Below are 22,485 nucleotides of genomic sequence, written 5' to 3'. Positions count from 1 at the left end.
CAAAAACAGGTCAGCCTATAATTACTATACACTCTAATATGTTCTGTTAGTGGAAAATTCAAGTATTAAAAAGCTCTTGGTTCTAATAAATAGAATAAGTATTATTGCATACTTTTAAATAATGTCTTTTGTTCTAGACTGGAGCTGGGAATCACTGGTATAACTGGTCATTAAGATATTATCCTGTTGGCATTGCTCATGAAAGAGCGGATTTCTTCTGTCCTCTTGACCTTAATAAAAAGAACATAATATCTCAGGAACCTTCTTCACTAATGTACGTACACAACTCGGCTCTCTTGGTCAAGAGAAGAAAGAAGAATGTCAATTACAACCTGAGTGTCATGAATAGACAGTACACAGTGGAGACGTGGATACACCCAGGCATTCATCTTATACACTAATGAAGCATAGCATGCTCTGTTCTTCAGGAACCGGCGAGTCCACCATGCGAGGAACGGCTTGACTCTCTAATTGGTGGAAATTCACTGTGCATGTCAGAGATGCGGTCACTTCATAAAGAGCTTCTTAAATGTCATCTCCACATACCGGGAGAGGACAATGATGCCTGGTCGTGATGTAATTAGAGACATGAAAGGTAGCGTAACATTATGAGTGATGCACAAAGGTTATGGAGATATTCTCAAGCCAGTGATTAAGCTGATGCGTAAGAGCAGCTGGAAATGTGGTAGAGAATCTGAAAATGTAAAAACACCCTACATTTATTCAAACAACCGCCCCAACATCCCTGCATTTCAGAGGGCAATAAGGACTTTGTTTTTATTTAATGTTATTTTTTTAAAGCGTCATAAAACACTAAACTACATTTTCTGAGATTTTAACAGAGGTGTTCCTGTAGCACATCATAAAAGACACTGTTACCATCCATTAACTGTAATTGAAGGAGAAAACTGGTTAATTTTGAGCTTTTTCCTGCTATTTACGTTTTCCGGGTTTACCGGGCTGTGACGTGGCAATGTACTATAGCACATCGATGATGTGTCGGTGTCTCGTAATTATTCATGAGACTGCGTGTTCTTATCCTATGAGACGACGCTGTCTCTTAAATATTCATAACAGCACGTGGTGCTTTGGTACACTGGTAAGGCAGAGGAGAGGGTGTTGGCATATATGTAAACAAAGCTTGTTGTACAGACACTGTCGTTACCGAGACACGCTGCTCTGTTGATGTTGAGTACCTCATTATGGCTTATGGCAGCAACAGCCAACGTCATACCATTGGGCCTATTGCACATGAGACCATTTCAGTGGTGGCTGAGAATAATCAGTGTCACCCGATGATGCCTACATGCTCTGAAAGCATGGAAGTGTCCCCGGTTTCTAGTCTCGGGCCACACTCTTGGGGCATCTCCCTCAGACGCCTCTCACATGGGCTGCAGTGTCGTCACGGTCTCTGATACGGCCCTCATCTGGAGTAGCATATAAATCCCCTAGAAATTAGGGCTGTATTTCTATCACTGAAAATTCTTTCTTCGTCACTTGAGGGGTCGCCATGTGTTAGTTGTGACAGACAACACAGCAGTGGTCTCATATCAAAAACGGCTGTACACGTCTCTGTGAACAGAGTACAACGTCTCTGCGTTACTATAGAAACGATAACATATTAAAACGAGTGCAGTGATATTAACCTGCGCTACTGTTAGAGTTGCTGTTATTGAAAATGAATCAACACCTTCTGACCAATCACAATACAGAATTCAGCAGCGCTCCTTTGCATTAAGCAAGCACAGATGAAGCCCTCATTACAGATGCATACTTACAGCAAACGCTTTTCTTCCTGAAGTGCTTCCAGCGTGACCGAGCAGTGCGGATATGTTAAAGCTTCCTGTCGGCGACAGGTAAACACTGACGGCTCATTAATGATGTTTACGACTCGCATTTCCTGAGAGTTTTATAGAAAGGCATACACACACACACACACATCTGCTTACAGTGGTGGTTTATAAAACACACACGTCCATCTGGATGTGAAAGGATTGGATCCATGATGGAAAAACTGAGATGGAATTTGAATACAGCAGACTGTGTGGAGCGATTAGCATGAGACACTGGGCAGTTATGACAGTTACAGGAACTTACATCATAGAGCATGTCAAAGGTCACAGAGTTTCTTTACATCTATTCCAACTTCTTCAACACAGATGAGCCAATTATTCTCCCAGCAGTCCTGTTTCAATTCAGAGGAGTCCGGCATTGGCTCAACTTCAGTGTAATTATCTTTTTGCCCTTTTACTGAAAAAATGTTCTCAAAGCACAGTAATCTCAAAGCACAGCAATTAACCTATCACGCTCTTCTGCCATTCCACGTGTCCGTCAATCTCGAACTTCAAATCTGATCATCCATCTGACATCACCCAACAGCAGGGATGGATAAATGGATAGATAGACAAATTGATGCTTAGCTGGAAGGATATGTTGATGGACAATTGATGAAAGAAAGGGATGCGATTATGGTACTTAGCAGCAAAGATGGAGCTTGGATGGATAGATGAATGAATGGATGGATGGATGGATTAACAGATGAAGGACTGGATGTACAGATGGACAGATAGAAGAAATGACTGTATAGATGGATGAATGAATTGGTTGATGGACAGATTTATAAAAGAAAGCAGAGGATTTGGAGGATAGAAAGAAGGAATGGGTGGACAGATAGATAGATAAATAGAATGACCAGCAGATACTAAGCTCTAACAGGGCAATAGATGTGATAAAGATGGAGGTGGATGGAGGTGTGTTAGAGGCAGTAGAGTTGGAGAAGGTGGAGGAGATCTTTCTCTCAGCTCAGTGTGGTTGTTCTCCAGCTCTTCTTTGTGCTCCACCTATAAAACACTTCTATTAGATTGATGATGTGGTCTGTTGGAGTCGCTCGACTGGGTTTGTTTACTCGAGTCCTGCCTCATTCTCCTCCTTCCACCTTCAGCTAATGAAGCCACACACTCGTTTACGGCTCACATTTCAGATAGAGAGAGAGAGAATATATGAAGAGTTTTTAGAGTTGTTTCACACCATAAATCACAAAAGCTCTTTAGGGAATGAACTTCAAAAGCTTTTGTGTGAGCAGCAAATAAGTGACGAGTTCAAATAACAAGGGAGTTCTGAAGGGGGAGGGGCTTGATCATGTGACCATTTTCACTCCTCTGGTTCACAAAAGGAAGAAAGAAAGAAGAACAAGAAAGACAGTCCATGAAAACAGAACATCAAAGAAAAAAACACAAAACAAAGGAAGAAAGAAAAAAGCAAGAAACAAACTAACAAAAACAAAAAAGTAAGAAAGAAAGAACATACAAGAGGGAAGATAGAAGAGTCTTTCTTTTTTCTTTCTTTCTTCAGGAAACCTTGCATCCACACACAGGTTAACTCTGTTCTGTTTGATGATAAAATAATTCATTTGATGAAATGAGTCAGTAAGGTGTGTGTGTGTGGGGGGGGGGGGGGGGGGGGGGGTGAACACTTCTGCAATAACCATGGTTAATTTTTTACATTAATTTTGTAAAGTATATTCACTTTCCCCTCACATCACTATTCTGTTTTGTGTGTGTGTGTGTGTGTGTGTGTGTGTGTGTGTGTGTGTGTGTGTGTGTGTATGGTCTTGTACACTTTAAGCAACTTTGAGCAAACTTTAAGGACTCGAGCTGAGATGCCGTTTGGTCCTGCTGCCATCCTGGTGATCACTCTCCTGAGAAATTTCCTCACGTCATGCTCCGAGATGATTAAACCGTTTCCTGACACTCTCTGCATAAATACTTCCACTAGCACTGATAGCGCTGATAGCTCTGTTAGTACCACTAGCACCATTAGCACCGTTAGCTGTAACCTCAAAGCGAGCATAAAAAGTGCCTCTCTTCCAGAGAAGCTTCTGCATTCACCGTTCCGGAGGATGGTGTTTTATAGTCCATTATTGTTCACAGTCCCTGCCTCAGGCTCCTAGAGCCACCCTGTTGGAACTGTGACAGTTTCTTCCTGTAGCATGGCTTTGCCTCTTTCACCTCTCTGCACACATTGTAGGATGCAGACTTGTACTGTTCCATGTTTACAGTGGCGAGCCCCACATTATAGGCAGGGTCCAGCCATGTCTCAGAGAAGGTTTCAGTCCTGAATGTCCCTCTGCTCTGGAATGACCCCTGGGGCCTGAGGTCAGGGAGCTGGTTCAGAGACTGGACGTTGGCTAGCAGGATGCGAGGCAGGACAGCACAGTGTGTGAGAGCCCTCAGCCTGCTCCTGACTCCAGCTCGTTTACCTCGCTTCAGGCCGTGTCCTTCTGTTCCTCCTCAGGATCTTGATCTTCATACACTAGAGCTGAAACTCTGTAGTTGTAAGATTACGTACATTCCTAGCATTTAAGAAGGTTAAGAAAGTTTTGAACTGTTTCAGGAATTCTCCATACCACTACACATACACACACACACACACACGCACACAGCCAATATAGTGCAGTAGGTAGTGAGCAGGGTGCGATTCGGACATACGGCTCAGTGGTTTAAAGCCGATCTGCTATCTGGTGTTCTCATCGGCTCTGCTCTTATCTTCATACAGACTTTATTTGTTTAATTATTACTTTATCCTTTGCATTAAATAGACAATCCTTCACAGTGAATCCACACAGAACCATGAAGTCCTTTCCTTCTTCCTTACAGTTTGGGACACATGGTTTGAGTCATGCTGTAGTCATTAGCATTTAGCATTTAGCACAATACACAGGCCATGTATGCAGTTTGAAAGTTCTGGCATGTGGCTTTTGTCAGGGAAATGTGCTGCTTAGTCACGAGTGGATCATACGGTCTATCAGTGTGTGGTAGTGAATAGAAAATGTCAGAGAGAAGAGAAAGAACAAGAGGAGATGGGTTCTCCAGTGAGGGAATGAGAGCTTGGGGAAAGAAAAACATTGGATAGATAACCTGTGACAATAGGACACACTGCTAAACAGATGGGTTAAATACCTCAACTTCAGAGCCCTACATAACCGATCAATACTATTCAGTGTACATTCGATCTTATGTACATGATAATATCTAAAGAAATCTCGATATTAAAGGATTAGGTTCTATGATTATTTCCCAAGCCTTTTGGTTGTTGACACAAATGATTAATTATTAAATGAAATGCAACATTAACATTTTCCTTCAGTAAAGTATACAGCCCTAGCCTAAACTGTTATTACTAATCCTCGTGATGTTTACAGTAACGTGAAGTAGAACTTTTCACATTATTTGGTGTCCTTATATGAGGAACTAGATAAAGAAAAGAATCACACACCTACCAGCCAATCAGAAGCAAGAATTTTACATTGTTATGTTAAGAGGCAATTATAATACAAGAGCTAAATTACTGTTCAGGTTAAAAGAATAGTGCATTGTAATCAGCTGGAAGAGACAAGAAATCAAGAACTCAGATGATTAGGAGGGAAAAAAGTACAGAAAGTACTGAAAATATTGTGAGGTTTCGTGTCAAATCTTGCTCTAGTAGAGAAGTGATTAACTTATCTAAGTAAAATTCAGACATTTTTTCCTTAACATTGCAATTTTGTGACTATTTGCATATTTCAATTCATAATGAAAGGTACGATGGATAAGGTCAGGCTTATGGTCGGGGTTACAGATGGATTATGAATTATGGGCGGGGTTACAGATGGGGTTAGTGTTTTTAACTTTTCGTACAATTTCTTTCAAATGAAACTGAATAAAATTTCTACAAAATTACTTAAACGACATTGCTTTGTCAGGCGGCAGATAGGGACGCAAATGCAGCAACAGTTTTATTAGTAAAGCTTGCAGAGAAATCCAAACCGTGCGACAAAATCGTAATCAAGAAACAGGAACAGGTCAGTAATCAGGTGGGTGTGAAAGTCTGTGGCAGACATGTCTTTACACACTTTACAAAGGGACTCATGCTCTATTCACATCACATAACACACGTGAATACAATTCCAAAAAATGTCATTCCCATCAGCCTCCTAGTCTGAATTTTGGGAGTTTTCTGTCAGTTCTGTGAACCAGCCAACAACAGCAGTTTCAAAATGGCCGCCAACACAGTCATAACATGATCGATCGTAGCACTTGTTTAAGTTCTGCTAACAATCAGATAGAAGTGGGTACCTCAAACAAAAACAAAATGGCAATGTGAAGGCAGGAACGCTTTCTAGTTGGAATAATGGGAAATTTCCATCATCCCAAACTCTCCCACAGGACATGAGCGAAGGATAAGGCTGGAGATTAATTAAGCTAACGAGTCCCAGGTGGAATAATAATCAGGAGAGGACTGCTGAAGCTGGGTGCAGCAAATATGACCACTTTTCTGTTCTGAAATATCCTCAGTGTCTCAACGTTTAAAGTAATAAAGAGATTTTTACTGATGAACCGTACGGTAACGAATCTACTTTTACATAAATATAAGAACTAGCAAAGACAAGGACATGACATCACGCCAAATAAAAGGATGTGTAACTTAATTTATTCATTTATTTATTTAAATACACTTTCTTCACATTTAAAATTAAAAATTAAATATAAAAGATTATTTTAAGACTTTAAAAAAGAAACAGCATTTATCACTGATAGAATTATGTATCAATGAAATAAAACTCAAAATTCGGGGGTTTAGCCCAGGGGACATGGGGAGGAAGTGGAAAAGGCATGTTAAAATCTTTACTAAAGTGCAGTCTTGGATTTATTACTCAGAAATATAAAATGGAGGCCTAGGCCTTGAGATTTAATGTGTAAGTTGTGAGTTTTGAGCTTCTGCTTTGTGCTTTTATTCCTAAATTGAGAGGCACCTGAGTGAAATCACTGTAATGTCTTTATTTCATTTGTGCTGTTTGTTTTGGTAGCCTGCCGGGAAATTTATGCTCGGCTGATGGTTCACCCGAGTTACAATTCATTAGAAGGATATGGAGTCCTGTATAAAAGGCTGGTCTGACTGACGTGGGGTGCTCGAGCCGCTCTTATTAATTTAATCGTCTGTTAGGTGGTCAGCATCCAATGATAAAATCAGACTAAATGAGGCCAAAGTGTGTTTCTATACATGGTGCAGGACTCAAACTGGAATGAACGAGGAAAGGAAATAAAGAAGAGTGACACTGGGAGATAAAGTGCAGAGAGAGTAACTATGGAGTAAATTCGTGTTCACACACACACACACACACACACACACACACACACACACAGTAACTACACTATATATACACTATATAATGTAACTACTATAGGACATATAGAGTACTATAGAGTATAGTTTATTACACCACAATGCTGTTGAATTCTGTACTCTGATTGGTCAGAGGGTGTTGATGTGGTGAAGTTTTTTGTAAGGAGATGTTTATGTAACATTTATGGAAGGAGTCTCCAGTGTCAGTACAGAGGTAAAGCTGTAACAGTTTTCGGACATCTTCAGGACAGTTCAAACACAAGCATACACACACGTAGGCTGATTGACATTTCCAAATTGTCTGTAGTATGCAACTGCCCTTCTGCCCCGAGTTCCCTGGGATAGGGTCCAGGCTCCCCACGACCCTGTATAGGATAAGCGGTACAGAAAATGGATGGATATCTTTGTACACATTTAATGAGAGGTTGTATAAATCACACTTTTAAGTTGTTGTTTTTTTGTTTTGTTTTTCCGTGCCTGTGCATCAAACAGTAAATGGGGACAAAATGCAGGTAAGAACTATACGTTGTGAGCAGGGAACTGAAAATGAACCATCACTTTATTGCTTGCCAAGGCTTGTATACAATTAGAGAGAATTTTAATGATTCAGAGAGACTGCAAAGTTAAATTAATATTAAATATGTTATGTATAGTAGTGTAATAACATCCTAATGAATATCCAGTGCCTTGAATATTAATGCATTGCTGTGTTAAAAAAAATCTGAATCTACCTGCAGAGTGCTATTTCTCCTCAAGATATCCATTTATTCATGACTCAAATAACCGTGAAAATGAATACCTGAGACAGTAATAAACATTCGTTTGTGGCTCTGATGTCATTTCTATTCTTTTCCTGAGCGCTCCAGCTCTCTTGTGGTACATATAGTAGCAGTTTCTTTCTTTTTTTAAAAAAAAAGCAGACAGCTCAGAATGGTATAATTCATTCTTACTATTAAACTCTCAGGAGCACAAACCCATTTCTGTCTCTTGTTTAATTTGAAGGAACTTTTCCCTGTCAGGTTGGACATTCAGTTTGAGGAATTTAATTTAATTTCACTTAAAAAAAAAAAAAAAGCCTGGTATTGAGTGCTGTGTTAATTAATGATGAATATATTGGCTCACTTTACACTCGTGCCTCCGGGCCACATTCTGAATGTTATTCAAAACATCTTTAATTGAAATCTTGGATTAGGATGACATTTTCTGCGCTGCTCAGGGAGTTGTACGGACTTTCCTGATGAATATCGGGATATAAATTCTGCTGGATAATTCTGTGTTTGTATTATCAATACTCTCATTCACAGATCATACGATGTGCCTCTTAAAATCATTAACAATATATAATATTCAATGTGATACATAAAGCTGTTTTGATAGTGAGCAATGCCTCATAAAATTTTATTGACACAGACAGAGGCCACACATCCTTCGCCGAGACTGACAGGACACGTACAGAGACCACGCCTCCTTCACCGAGACTGACAGGACACGTAAAGAGGCCACGCCTCCTTCACCGAGACTGGCAGGACAGATACAGAGGTCATGCCTACTTCACTGAGACTGACAGGACACACACAGAGGCCACGCCTCCTTCACTGAGACTGACAGGATACACAGCAGCCACGCCTACTTCATTGAGACTGACAGGATACACACAGAGGCCACGCTTCCTTCACTGAGACTGACAAGACACACACAGAGGCCACGCCTCCTTCACTGAGACTGACAGGACACACACAGAGGCCACACCTCCTTCACTGAGACTGACAGGATACACAGCAGCCACGCCTACTTCATTGAGACTGACAGGATACACACAGAGGCCACACCTCCTTCACTGAGACTGACAGGACACACACAGAGGCCACGCCTCCTTCACTGAGACTGACAGGACACACACAGAGGCCACGCCTCCTTCACTGAGACTGACAGGATACACAGCAGCCACGCCTACTTCATTGAGACTGAAAGGAAACACACAGAGGCCTAGCTTCCTTCACTGGGACAGACAGACAGACAGACAGACAGACAGACAGATAGATAGACAGACAGACAGATAGATAGATAGATAGATAGATAGACAGACAGATAGATAGATAGATAGATAGATAGATAGACAGACAGATAGATAGACAGATAGATAGATAGATAGATAGATAGATAGATATTAATGTCTCTCTCTTTTCCTCTCACAGTTTGCCCATTGATTACGAGGAACGAACCAAAATCGAGGAAAAGCGTTAAATTCTGTAAGTACCTTTTATTTACAGTCTTATAAAATGTCAGATATTTCCCAAAATGGCGGATGGGACTGTGTAAATTCTACAGTTCTATGATTTGATTGTGTGTGTCCTGTTCACTGCTGATTAAGTGTTTCTACAGTACTCTGCTAGATAGTTAGCAAGCTAGCTTATTAGCATTGTGGCTAGTTAAAAAACACTGGATTGTTTGATTTGTATCACTTGTTTAGCTGGCTACAAGACTACATATTTTTTATCTTGCAAGCTACAACATACGCACTGAAAAGCATCAGCATTATTGAGAAGTCTAGCGTGCAAAATCATCAGATCCGCTGTTTGACAAGCAAACAGGATAATTAGCATGCTAGACAGTTAGCAAACAGTATCTACGGAAATTTTGATATCATGACTGAATATTACACTCTTTCCCTTAAACAGCTCCTCAAATCTAATCTACATGAAGCTAATTAGTGACTCCAGTGTACAGGAAGTGATGTTATACATGAGCAGAGAAGTGTGGAGTGTTTTCTGTCTCTTGCTGTCATGATAAATGGATCTTCAGATATCTGTCGCATCTGTCACATGTGATTTATGAACTCAGTGCATCCTCTCCCACTCTTCTCCCTACACATAAAAAAAAAAAAAAACCCGAGCCCCATCCTATTACCCGCTATATTAATCACTCACTGTGCGGTTAATTGCATTTTAATCCTGTTTTATTTTACTGTACAGCACCGTGAAAAAAAGTCAGCTCTGAATCTCCGGCGCTGTCTGTAATTCTGCCGCAAGTCTGCCAAAGCCGTGCTGTGGTGGCAGTGTATTATCACTGATTTCAGACCTGCAAATCCTCTTAGATTTCTCTGACAGATAATCCAGGAAGTCTGCTGGCATAAACACAGCTGCGTCAAGCTCGTGTTTATGGGAGAGACACAAAAGGCCAATCCTGTTTAAACCCAGAGCCATGGGGGATAGAGGGAAGAAGATACAGGTCAATCTAAAAGATGTAATCCTGACCTGCTAATTTAGTGATATTAACGGTAATCTCTGAACTGAACACATAAACACATCCCAGAGGAACGGTTTTATTTACTGTCTATCCATTTATCTGGTTAGCTAGATTGCTAGAAAGATACGAAGGTAGGAGTACGGTAGTTTTGAGGTCAGGTATAGAGGTCTCTGCTACTCTACCTAAGGAGCATCTCTGACACTTTCTTACCAACCTGAAAGAAGAAGCAGAAGAATACCCAATTAGTTCCTGGTGTGCAGAAACCTCATATACCTACTATAAATGATAAGATATAAAAGATTTCTTGAACTACAGCACATGAACGATAAAAGGCCCTAGTTTTTTATCTAGTTATCTAGTTAGTAAACATGTTAAGGTGTCTGAGGTATGATGGGAACATTACTGTAGGCGAACCCCACTGTTCCCGGACGAGTTACTGTTCTGATAGAAAAGGTAACAGGGTTGGTCATTCTGTAAATCATGACCAATCTCTGTCTTTTTTTTTTTTTTTTTTGCATAGACTCAGACTGATCAATCAGAGCAGTGATTCACCCCATTAGTTCCTGGGTTGCAGAAACTTACCTACTCTGTAGGATGAGGTAAAGAAGTTCCTGGAATTACAAGACAAGAACTATTAAAAACCCTGGTTCCTGTTCAGTGGAAAGTTAGAGGTTCCTAGGGTCCTGAAAATGTTCTCATCAGGGAAACAAACCTTATGTGTAAGGTACAAAGGGTTGTTGTTTTTTTTGGTGGTGCCGGGTTGTATTGTATTAGGACTACGCTTAAGTTGTTGGGGTAGGCTATGTCTAATTAGGGTTTTTGCATAAGGTATAGTGTTTTGTGTAGGTTATTTTGAGATAAGGTGTTGGGTTTTAAGGGTAGTGGTAGGTTCAGGGGAAGGTTCTGTAAGGTATTAATACTAAGGATGGTGTAGGAGATTCGGGGTAGGTGTAGGTGCAAGGGTAGGTTCTGTGAATGGTAATAAGACTAAGGGATGGTGTAGGGTGTTGGGGTAGGTTCTGTGTAGGCTATTAGGATTAAGGAATGGTCTACAGTATTAGGGGTAGGGGTAGGTTCTGTGTAGGGTAATAAGACTAAGGGATGGTGTAGGGTGTTAGGGGTAGGTTCTGTGCAGGCTATTAGGATTAAGGAATGGTCTATGGTATTAGTGGTAGGGGTAGGTTCTGTGTAGGGTAATAAGTCTAAGGGATGGGGTAGGGTATTAGGGGAAGGTTCTGTGTCATGTATTAGGTCTAAGGGATGGTGTAGGGTATTAGGGGTAGGTTGTGTGTAGGGTATTAGGCGTAAGTTCTGAGTAGGGTATTAAGACTAAGGGATGGTGTAGGGTGTTAGGGGTAGGTTCTGTGCAGGCTATTAGGATTAAGGAATGGTCTACGGTATTAGTGGTAGGTTCTGTGTAGGGTAATAAGTCTAAGGGATGGGGTAGGGTATTAGGGGAAGGTTCTGTGTCATGTATTAGGTCTAAGGGATGGTGTAGGGTATTAGGGGTAGGTTCTGTGTGGGGTATTAGGTCTAAGAGATGATGTAGAGTATTAGGGGTAGGTTGTGTGTAGGGTATTAGGGGTAAGTTCTGAGTAGGGTATTAAGACTAAGGGATGGTGTAGGGTGTTAGGGGTAGGTTCTGTGTAGGGTAATAAGGTGAAGGGATGGTGTAGGCTATTAAGGTTGGAGTAGGTATTGGGGTAGGTTGGGTGCAGGTTATCAAAGTTAATGGTAGGTGTAGGTAGGTGTGCAGTCAAAGTGTACATTGTAGCAGAATGTTATGTGTAGGGTACTAGGGTTAGGGCAGGTGTAGGTTGTTTGTAAGTTATTGAGTTTTGGGGGTAGCTTGTGTGACATGTATTATGGTTAAAGATGGCTTTATGGTTATACAGTATCACTGCAAGTTTGAAACTGTAGCCCCATCGGATTATGTAAGTTTGAACATAAGCGATTGACTCGACATCCTGCTGCCTCACTCATTGTTCTTTATTAATTGCTTCCCTGCTGAATTAATAAAACACACTCAACCTCGTCCTAAAAGGAAGCCATCATAAATTCACATGGAGGTGAGGTCACCTTGTGGTGGTCTCCCCGGCGACCGCTTTGATTGACAAGCCACTCAGCCAATTACTGCTAATCAGAGCTCCCGTCGGGAGAAACAGGCAGGCCTTGAGTAGCTCAGTGAAACGAGCAGGGATTGTTATGCAAAGCAGATCCTCAACAGTGAACAATCAGAGGAACAGAGACAGAATGAACCCCATCTGTGCTTGAATGCTTCCATGGACAATCTTCAGTTTTCCAAACAGAAGAACCAAATTTAAACTCAGAATAGCTGCAAGCTGTGAAGGCTAATAATAACGGAAATGGAAATAATGCATCAGGGGTATAAGGGAGGCTCTTATGGCGCTCATTGCAGGAATTAGCCCCATCTTCAGCGCTATAACAGGCTTTATATCTCCTCTCTTCAGAGTACATTAGAGGCACTCTGTGGGAGCTTTTAGGACCCTCTTTCATTCTCTCTATCGTATTAGCCTCACTAAACATACTTCCTCATTCTCATTCTCCGTGCAGATAAAGATGATTTTATTTTATTTTTTTTTCCACCTCTGTTTCTCCATCTAAAGAGACAGGCCATGCTCAATGTTCCTCTTTTAATCCTGCACATTATGCTATTTCATTTCCTCTCTAATTCTGTAATCATCACAGACACACAGCGCTACAACACGACTCCATGTTACACTAGAACCAATTTCACATCCGAGATGTGCCTCTCGATTCACGCCTCTCCGAATTTCCCGATTATTCTGTTAATAAGCCATCATGGACATCTCATGCTACTGAAATGAATATCTAATGCATCCACTGGGGGGGACATTATGTGGCGATTAGTACTCGGATCCTGAGCATTTCCTCTTCAGTGCTATTGTCAGAGCAGGATGAGGATCCTCGCTTTAAGGTTGAGCTTCATATGTATAAAAATGCAAAATCTCTGAACAATGTTTGAACTTATGTAATAAAGTATTTACATAATGGAAGACAGAAAAACAGAAGAGGCCAGCAGTGACTCATCACTCATGCAAATCAAGACAGAGAGTCCAAATCCAGCCTATTAAAGAGTGCATTAGGGAGTCCATTAGTAACAGAGCATAAACAAATACCAACAAAACCCAGGTATTGTGGAACATTTCTAGAATATTCTCCCTCACTCACAATGAGTCAGTTCACTGGTAGGTTCATTTGATGAATGTTATAAAGCCAAGGGACAATATTAGAATGGTGGAGTGTGATGAGGAACATTGGTGTTTGCTGGGAGATGTTTGGAATCTGATGGTGTTTGTTGGTGTTTCATGAACAACGTCGGTGTTGGATGATGTTTGTTGTTAAATAGTATTAGGAGAAGTGTTGGTTTTGCATGGTATTTTTGTTGCTTAGTAGTTTTTAAGGGGAAATTATGGTTTTGGATGATGTTTGTAATGGTTTAATAGAATTTGGGGAAAACTTTGTGTTGGGTAGTGTTTGTTGTTTAAAAGTTATTCAAGAAAATGTTGGGGTTGGGTGGTATTTGTTGTTTAACTGTATTTCAGGGGGATAAACTGTCAGTGTTATTATTTAATAATATTTGATGAAACCTGCAGGTATTGGATGGCGTTTGCTGTTTAATAGCATTTGAAGAATGTGTTAGTGTTCAGTGGTGTTTGTTGGTGTTTAATGGCATTTTAGGGAAAGTATAGAGTTTGGGCGGTGTTTGATATTGGATGGTGTGTGTTATTCTTTAATGATATTTGTTGGATGATGTTTACAGTATCTGAGGTAAAATATTGGTGTTGGATGATATTGGTATTTGATAGCATTTGAGAGAAATGTTGGTAATGGATGGTAATTGTTGGTAGTTATTAATGTTTTAGAAAAATGGTGTGGGATGGTGTTTATTGGTGAACATTTATATTAGATTGTAAATGATAGTGTTTGAAGAAGAATGTTGAAGGAAAACATGGTACTCGATGGCACATTTTGGCTTAAAATTGGTGTTGTATGGGCAACATTGGTATTTGTTGGTGGTGTTTGTTTTTTGTTGGTGTTTGATGTTTGTGCTTAACATATATTTTGTTGAGATGCTGCTGTTTTTTGGAAAGTCTTAGCATTTTGACTTGTTGGGTTTTGATGGAGAACACTGGTGTTTGATGGAGGCTGATAGAAATTTGATAAATAATAATGGTGTTTATTGTTAATATTTGATATGTTAGAGAATGTTAGTGTTTTGATTTTACTGTTTGATGGAGAATGTTGGAGTTCCCTTTCAAAGGGAACTCAACGTTGCATGAGCTTCATGCTTTGGGAAGCGCCCTCATGTGTGACCAGTATCTGAAGCTTGTGTAACATGATGCCTATTTATAGGCCTGCTGTGATCAGGTAACATGGCAATTAAGCGCGTCACATGATATAAAAATGGCACCGCACTGTCAGCCTTATTATCTTTAGCGAGACTTCATGTCGTCATTTGTATAACACTCACAAAAACTCTTAATTTACTCTCTATCTTTTCAAAAAGAAAGGAAGAAAAATCTCTTTACTTTTCGGTCAATTTAAAAAAGAGATAGAGATAAGTATGAGTGAGAGAGAATTCAGGAAATGTGTCACACCTTGCTCCCGTATCATCACAGGGGGACGGACACACTTTCTGTGCGAAGTGTCTAGGGATGGAGTATGCCAGGGCAGCCTCAAGAAGTCTGACTGTGCTCATTATGAACGCCTTACAATCAAGGAGCTCCCCTCGCCGCTCGCTGTCTTCTCGGCCAAAGGGCGTTGGGTTTCAGAACCACGTGGATCTGGGCCAGCCTCTGCCGAGACAGCCAGCCAGTTCAGGTCCTGGGGACCGCATATGGATCGGGAAGAGGATCCGGAGATGAGCACAGCTCTATCTCTTGCTCTGTCTTGCGGGTCCGGCTCTCCACTGGATTTTGGAGCTCACGTCGCAACTCCTCCTTCTGCTATGGAAAGCCAAAGAAAACTCTGAGGAGCCAGAAGGGGGTTCCACTGCACCAAAAATGGAGAGCAGCTCTCAAGCATATAAAGAGCTGCTTGAAGTGATTACTAAGGCAGTTGAAAAACTAAATATAGACCGGCCTGGGAAGAGGAAGTGGCTCGTAGCAGGCTGGACAAGCGCTCGACCACTGGTTAATTCTAGCTTGATCCAGGGAACTGGTGATTCAACATCGAGAGCTTGTTCTCACCCACATGAAGGGCTTGTGGCTCAGGTTTTCTTCAGTGCAGAGGACAATTTTCTAGGGGTTATATGGGATTCTACTACAGTAAGGGCATTTCTAACCCCAACATTCATAGAGTCAATCCTATCAACACTGTGCAAGGTGTCCCTCGTTTCTCACCTCGGGTCACACTCTTGAGGCATCTCCTTATGATAAGACGGTAAACACAGATGCCTTCTTCATGGGCTGGGGTGCAGTCTTAGACGGCTGTCCAGCTCACAGTCTCTGTAGCAGCTCTCATCTGGAGTGCCATATAAATCGCCTAGAAATGCGGGCCATATTGCTAGCACTGAAATTCTTTCTTCCTCAATTAAGAGGTCATCAAGCCATCATTAGGTTGACAAAACAATACAGACCTATCAGAAAAATAGAAGAAACTTTAGGAGTGATAATCTGGTATATTCTTTTTATTTTATTTATTTTATTTATTTTTTAAAAAGGCATGCACTGTCGAGCTCCGCAACAGCAAAAGCCTGGAAGAACTTTTGGAGAAGGAAAGGGAGAGCTCAAAGCATACCATATCATGCGTCAAACATTGTGGAGGAAATGTTATGGCATGGACATGTATGGCTTCCAATGGAACTGGGTCACTGGTGTTTTGATTGATGATGTGACTGCTGACCAGGATGAATTCTGGAGCTATACTTTCTGCTCAGATTCAGTCAACTGCTGCAAAACTGGATGGAGTGTAATGGTACAGATGGATAATGACCCAAAACATTCCACAAAAGCAACCCAAGGGAAGAAACTCAGCATTTGCTGATGTCCAGGGGTTCCATATTTCAGGAAGTCATTGACTGCAAAGGATTTGCATCCAAGTATTAAAAATAATCCTTATATTTATAATTCTTGGTTTGTCCAATTACTTTTGAGCCTGTGAATATGGATGGTCTCTGGCAGTAATTCCTAAAAGGTTAATGCAATATTTTTGTTAAACCCCATTTTAATTAAAGCTGAAAGTCACACTTCAATCACACCTTGATTGCTTCATTTCAAATCCATTGTGGTGGTGAACAGAGGCAACATTACCAAAATTGTGTAATGGTCCTAATACACATGGACCAGACTGTATGCTAAATGTTGTTTGTTTGTTTTTAGTGAGAATGTTGACGTTTTATGGTAAATGAGTGTACGTTGTTTGTTCGAAATGATATGCTAACATCATTACTAATGTACCGCAGATATTTTAGCCACATTATGTTCTTTATGCTCTATATCATTTATTAGTAGTACTTATTAGGAAGAATAAGTATTATATATGCATTAATGTTGGGATGGTAGTTGTACAAATTTATAGTAAAAGTTATACAGTAAAGGTTTATTTGTTTATTTCTCCAGCTGGCAAATGTGTATCCTCAGTTTAAGAATTGATAATGGCCTTTATGGTACTCCAGAAAAAAGAGTTGATGTCAAACAGATCGTTTAAAGTTGCGAGCAAATCAGTCAGGAAGTGGGTGCTTCAGTTAATGTACCTACTCCATCAGAACTTCATCAGCTCAGTGCACTGAGGTAAACCCGACAGCTGACTGTACACAGTAATTGTGTTGAGCTCCTGCAGGCCATGAGGTGACAGGAAGATGTTTGGAGATGCAGTGAGCTGTACAGCGAGTGTGTTTGCTGTGTGTCATCACTGCATCATGATCTTTATCCACACAGAAACTCCAGGTCTGCAGGGAGGATTTACACTGCAAATAAATATACAAATACAGTACTTCAATACTTCAATAATAATAGGTATAATGAAAAAATAAGTCATATCAGAAAAACAAGCCTCTCCATGCAGGTGTTTGGGTAGCAACCAAAAACAAATCGGGAAAATACAAAAGGTGAACAGAACCAAAATGCATCTTTTGTTGCACATGTAAATAAGGCTTGTTTTTATTTTTAAACTAAATTCCGAACATCTTTTGTGTATGAGCAATGTACAAAGACCTCAGACAAAGAGAATAAATCCACTAAAGTCTCATCAGGTATTGAGTTATCTGAATCACCTCCCCAAAGCTGGTCTTCTTAAAAGAGCTTTCTGACCTCACACATTCTCCAAAAAGCCCTGAAGAGGCAGTTGAGGATGAGTCACGAAGCAAGGCCATTTTATCTTTTAGCAGTGGGCAGAGGCCGCTCCACGCTCCACGCTAGCGTGCTCATGATGAATGCCAAGCAGCCTCAGGGGCTTTTTGATAACAGATGCTAGCATTGATCTCAGGAGCTGTCCATCATACAAATACCCAAGGCTGTAGATTACTGTCCGTCAGCGAGAGGAGCTAAAGCAGAACCTGATCAAACCTCACAATCAACACCTGCTGAATAAGTGCATTCAAAACCAAGAGCAAGAACTAAACACGTAATCACTTCAAATCCATTAGCACAAAGAGCACTCAATAACCCCAAAACTCATTACTGAGTAAACCAGCACTGTGATAAACTACACAGTTAATGTAGCAAACCATCAAACAGCACTCAATTCTCTACAATAGCACTCAATTCCCAAGCTGAACTAGCACACATCCAATTCCCAAGCTGAACTAGCATGCACTCAATTCCACAGCTGAACTAGCACGCACAGAATTCCCAAGCTAAACTGGCATGCACAGAATTCCCAAGCTGAACTAGCACGCATTCAATTCCCAAGCTGAACTAGCACACATCCAATTCCCAAGCTAAATTAGCACGCACAGAATTCCCAACCTGAACTAGCATGCACTCAATTCCACAGCTGAACTAGCACGCACAGAATTCCCAAGCTGAAATAGCACTCATCCAATTCCCAAGCTAAACTAGCACACATCCAATTCCCAAGCTGAACTAGCACGCATCCAATTCCCAAGCTGAACTAGCACGCATCCAATTCCCAAGCTGAACTAGCACGCATCCAATTCCCAAGCTGAACTAGCATGCACAGAATTGCCAAGCTGAACTAGCATGCACAGAATTCCCAAGCTAAAATGGCACGCATCCAATTCCCAAGCTGAACTAGCATGCACAGAATTCCCAAGCTAAAATGGCACGCATCCAATTCCCAAGCTAAACTAGCATGCAAAGAATTCCCAAGCTGGAATCGCACGCATCCAATTCCCAAGCTAAACTAGCACGCGTCCAATTCCCAAGCTAAACTAGCACACATCAAATTCCCAAGCTGAACTATCATGCACAGAATTCCTAAGCTGAATTAACACGCACTCAATTCTCAAGCTAACTGTTTATGTTGACTACATTAGTAGGATAAAAGCGAGAGAACTCTTTCACCTGTTCCTTGATGTGTGCAAAAAAAAATCTGTGGCAGGTCGACTGACTGAACTACATACAGTCCAAATAAACACCAACAAATTCTAGCCATTGAATTTATAGAATGTTTTTCTTCATTCGCAATGAAAGTATCATTTACTGAACACGCTAAAGCCAAGGAACAATGTAGCGTGATGGTGTGTGACAGTGATGATTGGTGTTTGATGGTGGTGGATTGTGTACAGTGGTGTTAATAGTATTGACAGTGTTAATAGTAATAGAGTTAATAGTATTGGAGGAAAACTGCTGGTCTTGGATAGTGTTTAATAATGTTGTATGGTGTTGGTGGGTTAAAAGTATTGATGGAAAACTGTTAATGTTGGATGTTGTTTGTTAACAACATTAATAAAGTTAGCAATATTTGAGAAACACTTGGTGTTGAATGGTGGTTGTTGGTGTTTGGTGTTGTATAGAATAGAATTGAATATGAGCTGGATGGTGTTTGTTGATATTGTATTTGATGAAAACTATTGCTGTTGGATGGTGTTTGATGTTTGGAAATGTGTAATGGAATATCTTGGTATTTGATTAAGAATGTCGGTGTTTAATGGAGAATTTGTGCTTGATGCTAAATGCTAGTGTTTGGTTGAGAATATTAGGCTTAGTGATTGTTGCTGAAGAATGTTGGTGTTTTATGGTGAATGTTTGTTTTTAAGGAAGAATGTTGGTGTTGAAGATGGTGTTTGATGGTATATGGTGGTGAGTATTGGGTCAGTCTGCATTGGGATTAAGAATGGATTTGCTAATACACTGCAAAAAAGAGAAAACATCTCAAAGGTGAATAGGTTTAATCCCATATTTTTGATTATGCCTCCACCATTATTTTTATGTCTGAGATATTCGTTAGCACGATTCCTTAAGAGCGACTGGTTGAATGTTTACAGGATTTGTATGGCATTATCTCTGTAACCCTCAGATGAACTGGTTAGATGTGGAATTGATCCAAACAGAGTCAAGGACACAGCAAGGTCAAATCTCTGAAAGGACTCGACCTGTTGGCGATGGATGCATGCCGGTTCCACTTGATGTTGTTGTTGTTTATTATAACAGATTTCTCAATCATTCATGTGGTGTTTGCATAAAAGCGAGTGCAGTCTTTAACCCATCTTTTGTTGTGTGCAAAATATCTGTGGCAGGTCTTCTTGCACTGAGTCCAGATGAGGTAGCGGTGAGTCATCCAACACGCTAGTCACGGTGCTTCACCGAGCAGCATGTTGCTAACGCTAAGTAAAACTCAGCTAGTGTGAAATCACAGAGGAGAGAGACGGAAATAGCGTCTGTGCTCATACAGATTATGTCTGATTGCTGTGTTAGAGGCTGTGCGTACTTTATTTTACTTACAAGAATCCATGGCTTTTTTCCATAAGTCAAGCGTTTGATGTTTGGCTTGTCCTTTAAATCCCTTTTCGTCTCTCTTTAATATGCAGCGTTAGGAGATTAAATGTTTTTCTGCACCAATCCGACTCCCACAGAGGCTTTTTCCTATTTTTTTTTTTTTTACAGTCTTTTTCACTGCTTTCCGGTGGAATGAGAAATGAGGCGTGTCTGAGCGCCTCTATTCATCCTCTCTGTGAAAAAAAAATCAATAGAAATGATGAGGATGATAGCAAAGTCCTGAGTCAAAACAGCACATTGAAAGCCTAAATGTCACCGTGTGGAGAAGAAGAATTATTTAATCGCACTTAAAATTCGACTCATTCCCTCCACTGGAAAAGTGGAGTCTATACTTTCAGCTGATAACAGCTTTGATAAAGCTGAAGGTGGCAGCCATGTTGTTCTCACATGCAGGAGGATCGAAAGAAAATTGGTCCAGAAGTCTATAATACAGCTGTGTTGACAAGTGTTAGAAGCTGAGATCGGTTATGAATCAAGAAGGAAACCTGTTTAAAAAAACAATATACGTGTCGAAAATTGTCCGCCTGTGAGTGAAAGTGAGACGGAGAGAGTGAGACAAGAATAAACACAGAGAGAGAGGGAGACAGAAACAGAGAAAGACTCCCTCAAAGCATCATAAAGTATACTACATATCCAGGTGTGTATCGTATCGTAGACTATGTACCGAGGTGTGTATCGTATACTCTGTATTGAGATGCGACGTGTCGTTTACTCCATACTGATGTGTGTATCGTATAATACCTATCGAGGTGTGTATCATATTGTATACTATGTATCGAGGTGTGTATTGTATCGTATAATACGTATTGAGGCAAGTTTTAACATGTTGAGGGAACTATCCGAAATGAAGTGAGATTAACTCGTGTGTGCTAATTCGTCTAGAACGTACACAAACTTCAGTGGAGCAAGGCGAGTTCCAGGAACAAGTGCGCCAAGGTAATTACAGGCTCAGCTGGTGAGCACGGAGCTCAGCCCAGCTTGACCCAAAATGTTCAGTAAACCAGCATCCATTATTCATTTAAATACACAGCATCTCTCAGCTCTGTGGCAATTTGTCAACATGTTGCAGTCTATTTCCCATTAGCTTCCTGCCACGAAGTTATTGATTTTTGAGACCTCTCAGAAATGGCATCTTTTATCTGCACTTCATTTCCAATAACATAAACATCCATCTTGGTTTAGGAGCAAAAATTACTCACCATTTGCAAGTCGCAGCCAAAAACTTGTCTTCCAGATCACATACTTTACACCACAGTGCTGTTGGATTCTGGACTGTGATTGGTCAGAAGGTGCTGATTAGTTTTCTATAACAGCAGCTCTGACAGTAGCGCCGGTTTATATTAATGCGCTCGTTCTAATATGGTATTTATTTCCTCAGTAACAGCTCGTCCACAGGGACCTGTACAGAAGATGCTCCATTAATAATAAACGGGTTAAAAACTGTGTGATGTGGTTAAGTTTTCTGTAAAGCTTATGGAAGATTATGGAACTTGCTTTGGTATAAAAGGAACAAAAAATTGGGAATGTGCTGTTATAGGAAAAATAATCAACTTTGCAGTGTACGGTGACTCCGCTTGAACACACCACCCTGTCTCTCAGAATTCCCCAAATCCATCAAGAAAACTTCTTTTTAGGTCAATATAGGTAACACTATCTGTATATGAAACATTGGAAGCAAATGCAGGTTAAGTAATAATGGCCCCTGAAAGCGGGTTGTAAATGGTCACCGTGGCAGCGTGAGCGGTTCACATGGTTTCAGATCAGTAATTGGCAGGTAGGTGTTTCATATGTTTTTTTTCTCTCTAAAGGCAGTGGTTTTAACATTACAAACCTCCTATTTAAAGCAGAAAGCAGGAATTTTCCTGGAAAGCTTTATTCCACGGTTGAGCTTTTCCCAACTGTTCTTCTATTTTCTGTATAGCACAGTGAACATTGCATGCCTCTATTGTCAAGTTCTCTGATTTCTATCTAATCAGTCGGTCAAGTGGCTCTTCAATGGTGCAATAGCATCAACACATTTGGTTATTGAAGAGTGATTTAAGACTAATTAAATGTGAATAATTCTCTGTGAGAGATGTTCTAACAGCCTGTGGCATTTTTTATTCACTGTAAAAAAAAAAAAAAAAAAAAAAAA

At 40.5% G+C, this 22,485-nt stretch overlaps 1 protein-coding gene across 1 annotated transcript in view; it reads left to right on the top strand.

Annotated features, from left to right (window-relative positions):
* The first annotated feature begins 9,341 nt into the window (after positions 1–9,341).
* syt1a (synaptotagmin Ia) overlaps positions 9,342–22,485 on the top strand; it is a 165,049-nt gene continuing 151,905 nt past the window's right edge. Inside the window, exon 1 of the mRNA XM_047162342.2 lies at positions 9,342–9,410. The gene's annotated coding sequence lies outside the window, so the exon portion shown is untranslated. The remainder of the gene's footprint in view (positions 9,411–22,485) is intronic.

The sequence above is a fragment of the Ictalurus punctatus genome, chromosome 19 (assembly GCF_001660625.3).
Source record: "Ictalurus punctatus breed USDA103 chromosome 19, Coco_2.0, whole genome shotgun sequence".
In the NCBI taxonomy this organism is placed as follows: Eukaryota; Metazoa; Chordata; class Actinopteri; order Siluriformes; family Ictaluridae; genus Ictalurus; species Ictalurus punctatus.
Note: the sequence above shows the minus strand (reverse complement) of the source record. Positions and strands in the feature narration are given on the sequence as shown.